This window comes from Hemicordylus capensis, chromosome 1 (assembly GCF_027244095.1).
Source record: "Hemicordylus capensis ecotype Gifberg chromosome 1, rHemCap1.1.pri, whole genome shotgun sequence".
NCBI lineage: Eukaryota > Metazoa > Chordata > Lepidosauria > Squamata > Cordylidae > Hemicordylus > Hemicordylus capensis.
In genome coordinates, this window is record NC_069657.1 from 52383353 (window position 1) to 52396342 (window position 12990).

Genomic DNA, 12990 nt, shown 5'->3' on the forward strand with positions numbered 1-12990 from the left:
TTGTTGGCTGTCACCACACCTCATGGTAGAGAATTCCACAAGTTGATTATGCATTGTGTGAAAAAGTATTTCCGTTTGTTGGTCCTAGATTTTGAGGAAATCAATTTCATGGGATCACCCCTGGTTCTAGTGTTATGGGAGAGGGAGAAGAATTTCTCTCTTATCTACTTTCTCCACACCATGTATGATTTTATAGACCTCTATCATGTCTCCCCGGAGTCGTCTTTTTTCTAAACTAAATAGCCCCAGGCGTTGCAGCCTAGCCTCATAAGAAAGGTGCTCTAGGCCCCTGATCATCTTGGTTGCCCTCTTCTGCATCTTTTCCAGTTCTACAATGTCATTTTTTAGATGTGGTGACCATCATTTGTCTAATGATGTCACCAGATGTGGTGACATCATTAGACAAAAGCTATCTTACTGGACCTGTTCAAGTGTCTTCAATAAGGAGCCCAAATTAAAATAGTGAGGTTTTCCCCAGGTCATTTATCTTTATGCGAAATTTAACGAAAAGCCAGCAGCCCTTCCTTCAGTCCCACACAGACCAGGAATAAGATTCATCTCATATGATATAAATTTGGATCAAGTCGGAGGAAGCAACAGGAAGTAGTAAAAGGAGGTCCAGTAACAGCCCCTCTAACAGCAAGCGCTTGGCTTTCACTGGCCTTTTTGATTGGTTAAGGTACTAGGACAAGGCCTCTGAAATGACCCAGTAGTGGTTAGGGCAGGTGGGCCTAAAAAATCAGCATGGGGGCAGAGATCAAGCCTACCCGGAAGCCTTTTTCTCCTGGATCGCAGCTGTCTGAAAAGCAATGGGGAAGCAAAAGTACTTTGTACATGTTCAGAAGCACGTCCATGGGATGGGGCATAGCTCGGTTTACATGCATTTATTTTGCATGCAGGCATGTAAGAAAAGCCCTGCTGGGTTAGGCCAAAGGCCCTTAGTCCAGCAGCATGCTTCACATAGTGGACAGCATCTGGGAAGCTCAAAGAGGGGAAGAGGGCAGACATCCCGCTCTTTGATGTCCCCAAGTACTTCGTGTTCAGGCCAGGGGCATGCCACCAGTGATAAGGTCTCAGGTTCAGGCCCTCCCTATCTTCTCTACCCCCCTACCCTGTAGGCCTGGGAAACCTCGGAAAGCCACAGCCAGTCAGTGTAGACAATACTGAGCGTGCCCAAGTATTGGACCAATGGTCTGACTCGGTATAAGGCAGCTTCCTATGTTCCATCATCAATCCATATATTCCAGGGTGGAGTCAGGGCTGGGGAAAAACAGGTTTGGGAGGCTGAGGCCCCTGCGGCCAAGGACTTGCTGCGTGGATGCTGAGCCAAGAAATCTTATGTAGAACAAGCTTGCCAATTTCTCTCCGTCCAATTATTACCCCAAGCAGGGGTCACTCCGGCAGCATCGGGGCAGGGGGAGGCTCCGAGAAAGGGCGGGGAAGCAAGCACACACACACGGTTACTTGCTTAGCGCTTCCTTTCCATAAAGGCACCCCCAACTGTCCGCCTCCCACTGGCAGGCGGGAATCTAGCAGGCAAAGGTTTTCCCCGCTCTGTGGAGGTACACTTTCACCTGCTGAACTTCTGCCTGCCGCGTCTTTCTTCAAGGCACAGAAAACCCCCAGACCCCGTTCTGCGGCACGGGGAGAGCGGTTGCCCGTCTCACCCCGAGGCTGCTCCCGACTCTCCGGGACTCCGGGAGCCAAAAGCCTCCAGTTCCCTCGGTGGTGGTGGTGGTGGCGGCGGCGGCGGCCGGGATCTGGCCCGCTCTTGCCATTGCCAACAAGGCCTTTGTGCCCCGCAGACGTTTCCCCGCTCTCCAGTGAATCATCTGGAGCCGAAACCTCCTGTGGGCAGCAGCGGTAGCCGCAGGCAGCAGCCCAAAGCCATCTCCCGCCCTTTCTCCTCCCAGCCAGCCATTTAAAGGGACAGACATCTCCTCCGGCTTCTCCGGAGCAGCGAAGGGAATTGTCAACAGTTCGGTAACTAGGAGGAGGTGAGGGTCAGGCGCTGCTCTCTCCGTAGTGACTCTTAGCAATGACCCCCGTTAGCATAAAAATAGCCCCGGAGAGGCAGGGAGCCTGAGGGTGTTTGGAGGGGGGGGAGGGGGCCGCCGCGTCAGCATGGCCTCGGGAAGGCAGCGCGTCCTCTCCTCCCCCCTCGGGGGTCGGCGAGGCGCGGCTCCTCTTGAGTTGCTGCGCCGGATAAGGGTGCCTCTTGCAGAACGAGGTCGCATCGACGCGGCGGAATTCCCTCCCAGGCGAGCAGGAGACTGGCCCCTCCATGTGCCGGCGAGAGAAAAAGGCCTGGGGTACCAGCGACCTTTCTTCGGCCATTAACAACAACAACAACAACAACAACTCCTAATCGAGAGTAATGGGTTTTTGATTGTGTCTGAGCACTGTAGCAGTGACTCCGAAGCATCTTTCTTCTGAGACAAATCCTTATTAATTACGATGGCAAGGGCTGCCCCTTAAACTGCCCCTGGTCCTATATGCTCTTACGGGACAGTAAATCCTTGGCATTTACTCGATTAGCTTTTTTTTTTTTTTTTTTTTTTTTTAGAGTTGCACTGAATTCCTGGGAAGTAATTTCCACTCGATGGAGCTTATTCTCAACTACCTGTGGATAGAACTGCAGCCATACAGACTTCGGGTGAATGAAGGAAATGCCTTGGAATGTAAAGGACCCAACCCTCAAGTAAATGGGCATTGCATCCCAGAATAGGAGCTTTCCAAGCTGAGGTGAAAGATGCCTTCGGCGAATTTGCTCTGGGCCTGCTTCGGCATAAACTGCAGTCAGCTGTCCAGGCCCTCACCGATGTCTCAATAGACTACTTGATGGCTCTGGTCACCAGTCTAATGAGACTTCGGTGAGGTTGTTCTGGAGTAGATGGTTTAAAAATCGTAAACTGACTCCCAGATTCTAAACCTGCTTTGGGGGAAAGTCTTGTCACTCTCCACAACGAAAAGTAAAGCGTGCCCGCGCAAGTGGATTTTGACTCCTGGCTCCCACAGAGTTCTGTGGTTTTCTTTTGGTGGAATACAGGAGGGGTTTACCCACCCCCACAGTATGAGACGATGCCTTTCACTCTCCAGTAATTGTGCTTAGGCTTGTACCCTGCTGCTACCACCATCTTAAACCTTTCTGGCCAACTTAAAGTCCAGCTGTTGTTGGACTATAGCTCCCATAATTCCCAGCCTCAATTTAGACTGGGGATGATGGGTGTTGTAATCCATCAATAGCTAGGGATCCTCAGGTTGGCTGGCCATCCCTGCCCTGGATGCAAATATGACAGCAATTTTATACTTATTTAGGAGTAAGAACAGAGTGGGATTTGCTTCTATAAGAGCTGGTGGCATATCAGGAATCCTTTTTATTCTTCATGCCAAGTTTTTAAGTCACTGGGAGTATAAGGAGGGCTTTACACCTAAAGACATTCATTTCCCAAGGGTGCCACAAATCCCTGAAGCCACTCATGTACCCAGCAGCAGTGTGAGTTTTGCCACCAAAATGAAGTGGAATCCGGATTCATCCAGAGCTGCAAGACCCACTAAGATGATTCTTATGCATACCTTCTTTTCTTCTGGGAGGGTTGCAGCCACTGAAATAAAAACTACTCCCCACCACTAGGATGGGTGTGTGTGTGTACTGGGCAGTGGAAGTGTTATGCAAATATTTCCAGAAAACTGAATTGCCCTGGGTCAATTCACTAATACACCAAGAAATTTTGCTTTAACTCCTTGAGATGTACCCTAGGTCCCCTTCATACATGCAGATGGTGTTAATCATTTGATGACTACAACCTCAAGTTTCTACTTGCACCAGTCAAAACCTGGTCACAAAGCAACAATCAAATCCAGGGATTTCATATTACTGCAAAGTGCATGCGTGTCAAAGGGGGCAGGCACAAGGACACAACCCCCCACTTGATTCCTCTGCATTTTGTGACTGGCAGCTGGAAGTATCAACTAACCCTAAGGGTGACAGGCACCTTGAGCTACCTGAATAGTATCATTTGGTGATGGGTCTGCACTGCAGCCACTTCTTCCCACACAAATGCAGGGGCATACCGGGAAGGAGGACCATAGCTCTGTGGAAGATCATTGGCTTCGCATGCAGGAGGTCGCAGGTTCTGGACCCAAGGGTGCCTCCAGAAGGCGGTAAGGGTGGGTAAGGACCCCCTCAGACAAGCAGTTCACCTCACCCTATCTCTGCTAAAAAAAAAAAAATCTAACACGTGGGACACAGGTACAGCTCACCCACCCGAAAATGCACTTTGCCCCTTCTGCGTTTCCTCTCATCCCACCCCCCGCCCTGTACCGCCACTGGTTCAATCCCTGGCATCTCCAGATAGACCCCGGAAAACTGCTGCCAGTCTGTGTAAGCAATACTGAGTTAGATGGACCAAGGGTCCGACTCGGTGTAAGGCAGCTTCCTATGTAACCTATGTCAGCCTCCGGGCCAAAGGCCGCCACAGCAGCCGTCCGCCTCTGCCCCGGGATCTAACGAGGCGGTTCTCATCTTCGCATCAAAAGCTGCCGTTCTTTCTTCAGCCTTATGGTAAAAAATGTGAGCCGCACTTCTCGGCCCCTTCACTTCAAAAGCCGCTATCAGGGAGGCTCCCCGGCGAATTTTTCTGCCGGCCTTTCATTCCCCGGTGGGGCGGGGGGAAGGGGGGAAAAAAAGAGAAGGCAAGCCACTACAGGGCCAGGGCGCTGCTAATACGCTTTGATGGGGATTGAATTCATTATCTCCAATAACACAATTGTGCTTGGCCAACGAAAAGAGCAAAGTAATACTCATCTAGAATTAGAGCAAGGGGCTCAGAAGAAAAGGGACGGAGGGGCCATTTCAAAGGGAGCAGGGGCGAAAAATGAGAAAACACCTAACTGGACAATCGGCTCGGCGAGGGGGCCCCCCCGGTCGAAACCGCAGAAGTGTATTAAGTGGCCCATTGCGAGGATCAAGACGCGTTGGTGGTCTCTGACTGCACATTCCTGCCTTGGCCGGCCGAGTCGAGGCTCACAAGGCCGGGGTCTTGACATTTCCTTTCCCGGAGATGGAGGACTTACCTCAAGCCTCTCCTCTAATCACATTTACTTGGGAGGAGGCTGGCTGGGGCGCCTCCTGCCTCTCCAACAGTGCGCAGAAGAGGCAAGAGGGGATGGGGGGGGGGCAGGTGCAGGAGCGAGAGAAGCGGCACCTGTAGCAAAAGCCTCTTCTACAAACTATGAAGGGGACTGGAGCCTCTGTTAACCTCTGTTTACCCTGACGCAGAAGGGAAATACGAAATCCATTGGTTGCAGTCAGTGGATCGCGGCTAAAAGGCTAGCGCGGGGACCGTTAAGTCTTTCTTCCAAGTGACACTGTGGTGGAGGGGCTAACTAGGACCGGGTAAAGAGCCGGGTTCGAATCCTCACCCAGCCATGAAACACGCTGGCTGATAACACTGGAAGCAGAGAAGGAGGTACTGAGCGCCTGGGATGCAGGGATGATAGACAGAAAACAAAGCACTCCAGGGGTGTGTAGAGGACTTTGGGGCAGCCATTTTATCGGAAGGGTGCGATCCTAGCGCAGGGGGAGTAATCTTTGCCAGTAAGTTTTTAAGGGGAGAAGGAAGGAAGGAAGGAAGGAAGGAAGGAAGGAAGGAAGGAAGGCTGATAACTGGAGAAGGGCTGTGGGGACCAAAGGTAGTCTTAGCCTTCGGGGGCAATAATAAGCAGGAACCCCATCAACGAAGGGTCCCAGCCTCAGGAGAAAGGGCTAGCCTGCTCCAGCACCTAATGATGCCCGTTTTCATTCTTTTTCAAGTCAACGTGCTTTGGAAAGCGAGGACACAACCAAACATATAAACCACCACTTCCCCAATGGATGGATGGATGTGAATGGATGAATAGCAGTTGTGCTGTGTTTGCCTTACTGGAGGCGTTTTTAGAAATGGTGATGGAGCATCCTACCTCCAAGGGAGGCTCCAGACGGCGGGCAAGATGGGGACCCCCCCCCAGATGAGTTTGCTGCCCCCTCCCATTTTTTGTTCCAAAAATCGAACATGCGGGATGCAGCCTGCCCACCCAGAAATGTATTTTGCCCTCCCCTCCTCCTCCCTCTCCCCCGCCACTTGCGCCTCAAACAAGAGTCCTAGGCAACGGCAAGAGCACCGATTAAAAGGCAATTCCTTGGGGGGGGGGGGAGAGCGAAAGTCACCCAGAACAACCCGAGCCGGGTTGGCTCAGGCCAGGCGCTCCTGCCTTGCTTCCAGACTCTGGAGTCGGGAGGGAGGGGAGGCAAAGCGCTGGAGACCGACAGGGCCCCTTGCCTGGCCAGGTCAGGTGGGTGGGCCGCAGCCAGCTTGTAGCGTGTCTAATCGGGTCAGTGTTACACAGAGGGACGACTACTTAGGCCCCCATAAAAGTGGACTCTGTAAAAACCGGCGGCTCTATTGAGCAGCCAAGGGCGGTCCCAGAGTGTGCCCAGGGGGGATCAGGGGCGTGGGGAGTGTCTGCGAGCAGATGCCCTGACATCAAATCTTATTGAGCGTTTAAAAAGAGCTCAGCCAGCGAAGAAGATGGTAAACAAACACAAACGCTTGACAGGTACAGCCCCCGCCGCGGCCAGCAGATCTCTCGCTTCCGTCCCTTTATTGCTTGCCGGGCCAGGAGACGTGGAAGGAAAGCAGCACACGCGCTGGATTGGCACGGAAATTGCTGGAGGAGAGACGTTGTTGTCCTGCTGAAGGCAGAGAGTCAGAGGCACGAAGCCCGGCTGCAGATCTCCCTCCCCCGGTAGTCATTTAGAGGAGTCCCCCATCCCCGTCATTTGACTGAACCGCCCCCCCTCCGTCAAACTTAATCGACACCTCCAAAACATGTTTTTGTCTCCCACGCCAAAAATAAAATGAGAGAGTTCATTTCCTCAAGCTTTCCCTCTGTCTGCACCCTGGCACAAAGGGAGTGGGTGGTGCATCATTTGGGCGCTAGTCCCTCCTATTGCGATCCGATTTGCTGCTACACGTTTAACCGCCCTGAGCCATTTTTGGAGGGGTGGTATATAAATCAAATAAATAACATCAGGATGGAAATTATGTCCACCTTGCCGTCAGCTTCACTTTACACGCATGTCCGTTGATTTCTTTTATTTTGGAAGGCAGATAATTGCAATTCATATTGCCAGCCATGGACTTTCATAAGACATGGGTGAGAGCCTTTCTCCATATAACATGTTATTGAAAGCAAATTCTATTGATATGGCCGTTTGGTCTTGTCTCAAACCAGATTCATGAATCTGAGAGAAATACCAACTCCTGGCACTGCATTTTGGAGTTGATGGAGTTAAAAAACCCAAAATCTCCACCCAGAAGATGAACTTGATAAATGGAAAATTCCACCGTTTAACCAACCTCATTGTGTGAACAGAAAAAGACGGCTGAAATGCCTTGTTGGAATAGTTTCTATTATGGTTTCATTCAAATTTGCCCTTCCTGCTGTCCAGAACAATTGACTACGGAGTTAGTTCTGTCAAAGCGAATTGCTCCCAAATAACAGAAGGGGCAGGGGAAGGTGTTGGAATAATTTCCTGCAATGTTGCAGACATATAAGTAGATATAACATAGGCATATGTTTGCAGGAAATATATCTATTTTATTTTATTTTATTTTATTTTATTTTATTTTATTTTATGTATACCGCCCCAATCTTCCATCTCTGGGTGGTTTACAGCAACATAAAACAAATTAAAACAGAAATTAAAATCTTAAAACAATTTAACCACAAGTCTACCCTACCAGTCTTTAAAGACTTTTAAAAGTCGTCAGAGATGGGGAGGCTCTTTGAGAAACAAGAAAGTGGGAGGGTTGGAAAGAGAGAGAGGAGAACCTCTTTCGATGGTTCTAGGCTAAGGAAGGCTTCAGAGCGGAACTCTTTCTGTCACCCATGGATAGGTATGTGGTTCCTGGAGAATACAGCTTTTGCTCTTAAAATGGTTAGTACAATGTTCAGTTCCTTATGGAGTGAACAAACACCTCTTTGGCACCTCTACTGGCAGGTTTAGGGACAGCATGGAAGAAGGAGGAGCAAGACCATCAGGACAATGTTGACATCTTGAAGGAGGGTAAGAATGTCCCCCCAGTGAAGAAGAGGAACACACACCAAAGTCCAAAATCTTCTGCTGAGGACTTCCTCTTAAGTCATTGCCTATCCGGATAGCTACTCCACTCACAGATCTGATCAACCCATATTTACCAGGACAAAACATCTGGAAATGGACTGGGAGGGGCAGAATGTGGTTTAAATTGTGAGTGTCTGAAAGCAACCACTGCTCTGCTCCACCACTTGTCAATTTCTCATGGATTCACACAGCGCATGTCCTCAACATACCATTTTACTCATGCCTGATCTGATGTGGAGAGACAAGCAACAAGCCTCTAGCAATTCTTCTTCAAACGGTACCTGGGCATTCAGAATGGGCTCCAGGCTGAGCCCAGGTACTGTTTGAAGTTGACTCTGAGGATGTGCAGAGTGCCTTTGCCATCCTCATCAGCAAATAACCACAATTAGCACTTAGGGAGCAGGACTTCTATGACCCTATGTGCGTCATGAGACCTAGCACCTTTTATTTTAGAAATAAAACTAGGCATGCAACTAGTCTTGGCCTGCTCCAGTATCCGACCTGCACTTAGTTGTTCAGCACATGGTGGCAGGGCTTTCCCATACAGTGAGCACACCACAAGACTGGATTTTACCTTGGAGGATTTTACCTTTATTTATGTATTTTTCTATGTAAACCACTTTGAGAACTTTGTTGAAAGGGGGTATATAAATATAAAAAGCCAGGGTGGTGTAGATGTTAGAGAGTTGAACTAAGACCGGGGAGACCTGAGTTCAAATCCCCATTCAGCCGTGAAACTCACCAGGTAGCTCTGGACCAGTCACTTATCTCTCAGCCTATCTTTCCTCACAGGGTTGTTGAGGATAAAAAATAACAATGTACACCACTCTGGGCTAGTTGGAGGATGGGTGGGATATAAATGTAAAACTAACTAACTAACTAACTTCATAAGTATCTGTATTCGTAACTGGACCCCTGCCACAATCTACTTTTGGGGTCAGATGACATTAAATGCTGTATTGTCTCTGGAAACGATTGGGGTGGGGCTCAGCCCAAGTGCTAAAAGAATTCTCCCAATTGCCAAGTCCCTTTGCTACCCATGGGGCTCACATCTGGCTTTATCTGGCTCAAATGCTTTGAGTACAAAGGGAGTTAAGATGTTCAGTAAGTTGCAAGACTGGGAACTAGAGGGAAGTAAAACAAAGAAGAGAGGTAAAGGAAACTAGAGAAAGGCGTATCAGGCCTTAAAAACCTTCAAGGATTACATTTTGGGTGCAGAGAAGAGGCTTAGAGTGGCTCCATGCTAGGCCTTCAGTATCTTGGATGTTAATACTTTTGCCTAATTCTGTTACCTGCATAGACTCCTGAGAGTTAGAGATTAGAAACCTCTGGGGAGGGAGTTGAGGAAATGAAAACCTAATGAATACTGTGGGAAGGTCAAATGATAAGGAGCCGACTTTGTTCAGCTCATGGTATCTTTATGTAGGATACATGGCTGCAAAAATTGCCATCCTTTTTCCAATACGCAGAGGAGAAAGCAGACTTTTACAGTTTGAATCTTTCACCAGAGTTTATAAAACATGTAGCACGTGAAGACATGAAGAGAGACTATCTCTCTTTAGGCTAATGTGTCCTTCAGATAAAACCTAAAGCCAAGGTCCTGGATAGTCATTTCAAGCACCTGACAATGTTTCACAAGAGGTGTCTTGGCCAAACTCCATGTTGGGCAACCAAGACCCTACCCAAAAGCCCTTGCAGGTTATACTACACAGAGCCAGATTTTTATTAAAATGCTGCTTGGTGTAATGGCTGAATTCTTAATTTCTCCACCACTTTCAGTTGGAAATTAACCAGAACTGGGAACCATTTGTGATCATATGACTGCAAAAAATGTTGGGTTTTAAAAAAAACCAACTTGATAGAATACTGATATTATGATGTTCCCTCTTTCCCAGCTTATTTCAGTGTCAGTACAACATACAACTTTTAAAAACTGGTCTTTGCTCTATATACTCACAGTAACAAAGATTCCACTATATTTGCTAAAGAAAACAACAACAACAAAATCACTGGGTTTCTCGTTTAGAAAGTCAACTATCAACCTGACCTTTTAAAAGTCACTGTATCTCTCTGAAACATGATCACATTTCTTCAAAGGTACTGTAATGTTTTCTGGCGATGAACTAGCATAGCAGATTGTATGTCCCATCCAAAACATTTATAATACAGAACAAAAATCCTGAGATGTGATCTTTAGAAAATAAATGTGCTGTTGCATTAGACCTGATCCCTGACAAAGCAAAACAACACACACACACACAGAGCCAGTACATGCTTTTTGGATTTGAATGAATCCCATCAAAGGTGGTAACTGATTTCTAGGAAATACAGACACTGCGGGTGTTCTCAGATCCCATTGCAGTCAATGTTGCAAACTCATTTGCTTCAAAACAATAGGAAACCATCAGCACTGCCTTGAAGTGCCAGCGGTCTTTCACTTTAACTTGATTACGTTTGTGAATTCACCCTCAGAATGTGGATATCATTAGACTTTAGACGTGACCAATCAATCCTACAACAGAAAATCTTGAAGTATCTCTTCTCTAATCCACTAAATTGAGGAAGGGTGGATGCAGGCTGATCGCATTGCTAAATAGTCTCTATTTGCATATGGGGTTTCTATTTCAATGTCCAGAAATTGTCATCCAAGTTAATGTGCAAGAAAAACACTGTTTAATGTGAAATAACGTCTTTTTGAAGACAAATTTCCTCCAGACAGTCTATCTGATCCAAAACACTAAGGCTCTGTGAAGTAAATATCTCTGAGGAGGTGTAAACTCCTTTATGTCTACCACCCCCAGCAAAGCATATGAGTTTGCCTTAATTGCAATAGGAAGCAATTTGCTCTCTCCTCCCCTCTTCCAATCTCTCTCTCCATTTTCTTCTGTTGATAAACAGATATGGAGTGGGTGGGGGGATAGGGAAGAGATGAAGAGGCTTTCTGGGATCCACCCCCCCCCCCCGCCCAGATACCTAAAGTTTGCAAGACTCTAGGTATCTATCTACATTGTCTGTTCCCTTTATTTTTATTGCTCCGCCTTTATTTTTATTGCTCCACCTAGTCTTGAAAGAACGATATTTGTGCCTTTTGAGCACAATGCCTTGGGTTCATCGTCCTGTTGCCTTCCTTGGGTAGACTTAGTTTGTAGATTTGCCATTTGTGCTGGCACTGCTCTTCCAGCAACATTGCTCATGGCTGGACTCAGAGGCGTAGCAAGGTTGTAATGGGCCCAGAGACAAGATTTTAAAATGCCTCCCCCCTCACTGAAGCTCAGCTCATGAAGTAAAGAAATCTTAAATGAGGCTGAATAGTGGTAACAAAACGCATAATAAAAATTATATATATAAAACACCTATGTGCCACAATAGAACATCATCCTAAATTATTTTTCAAAAGGTTTTGTAAATTGTGGATGATGCAAGTCATTTAATGGTACTAGAGAAAGACATGCTGTTCTGGTAGCTCCAGGTCTTAACACCCACATCAATTTGGGGGGATGAATACAACTGAAGGAAGCCCGGGTGGGTGCACAGCTGGGGGAGTCAGTCATGCGACTTGGCTCTGGGCAGCCCCCCAAGGCAGTGGGCCCCCAGACAACTGTCTCCCTTTGCCCTGTTGTTACGCCCCTGGATGGACTAAAGCCATACACCCTCTGCTGCATTCTAAAGGGATTTTGGGAGAAGTATTTGGGACACCATCATGGCAGCGATTACATTTAAGCAATGTTTGCTGGTCGCCATTTATGACCCTTTACTTTTTCTAACTATTGAGTTAGTATGACTTAAACTATTGGTTTGTGATCTATATTATAATATTATTATCTTGTCTTAATGATCATATTTACTTTCATAATCTCTTTTATTTGTAGTCTCTTCTTCTTCTTCTTCTTCTTCTTCTTCTTCTTCTTCTTCTTCTTCTTCTTCTTCTTCTTCTTCTTCTTCTTCTTCTTCTTCTTCTTCTTCTTCTTCTTCCAGCAGTAATATCTCATCATACTCATATCTCCTAAACACACACAATCGATGTGTAGATCCTGCAGAGCTTGTGCGGGGAGAGTGGGCTTGACCCGCTCTCCCCGCACATGATCAAACGTCAAGCCCTGGTTGGCCAGATAGGCTGCCCACATGACTACCGGCTCCATCACTGATTGCTAAGCCAGTCGAATCCCCATTGATACTATATCAGGTAACAGTGATATAGGAAGATGCTGAAAGGTATCATCTCATACTGCGCGGGGGAAGGCAATAGTAAACCCCTCCTGTATTCTACCAAAGGAAACCACAGGGCTCTGTGGTTGCCAAGAGTTGATACTGACTTGATGGCACACATTACTTTACTTTAGAGCACCTGCTGTGCATGCAGAAGGTCCCCAGTTCAATCCCTGGCATCTCCAAGATAGAGCTGAAAAACACTCCTATCTGAAACCTGGGAGAGTTATTGTGAATCAGTGTACTGAGTTAGATAGACCAATGTCTGACTCAGTATAAGGAAATAATACTTACTTATCCTACAAGATTGTTGTATGGGTTACAAAAAGCTCATTCATATGAAGTGCTTTTTACACTCAGAGGCATGTTATATATGCTAAGGATGATAAACAGAGAGGAATGCTTCTATTGCCTGCCACCCCATCCTACTGGCAAATGTGTTGTGGTGATTGTACTCCAAAATGCCTGTGCCAGCATATCAACAAGGGCATATTGAGCATGACAGATTCTTGTGATTCTTATTTCTAAAGCACTTTCAGAATGTGAAATGTTTCAAGGCCAAAGTAAACATGACAATGGCAAAGTTGGACAGACCCATGTGTGAGAAATGTGTAATC

At 47.2% G+C, this 12990-nt stretch overlaps 1 long non-coding RNA gene across 1 annotated transcript; it reads left to right on the forward strand.

Moving 5' to 3' along the window:
- The first annotated feature begins 1280 nt into the window (after nt 1-1280).
- Nucleotides 1281-2993, forward strand: LOC128340235 (uncharacterized). Its single transcript, XR_008313537.1, has 2 exons — nt 1281-1997; nt 2567-2993. It is a non-coding gene; the product is annotated as an uncharacterized LOC128340235 (long non-coding RNA).
- Nucleotides 2994-12990: the final 9997 nt, after the last annotated feature.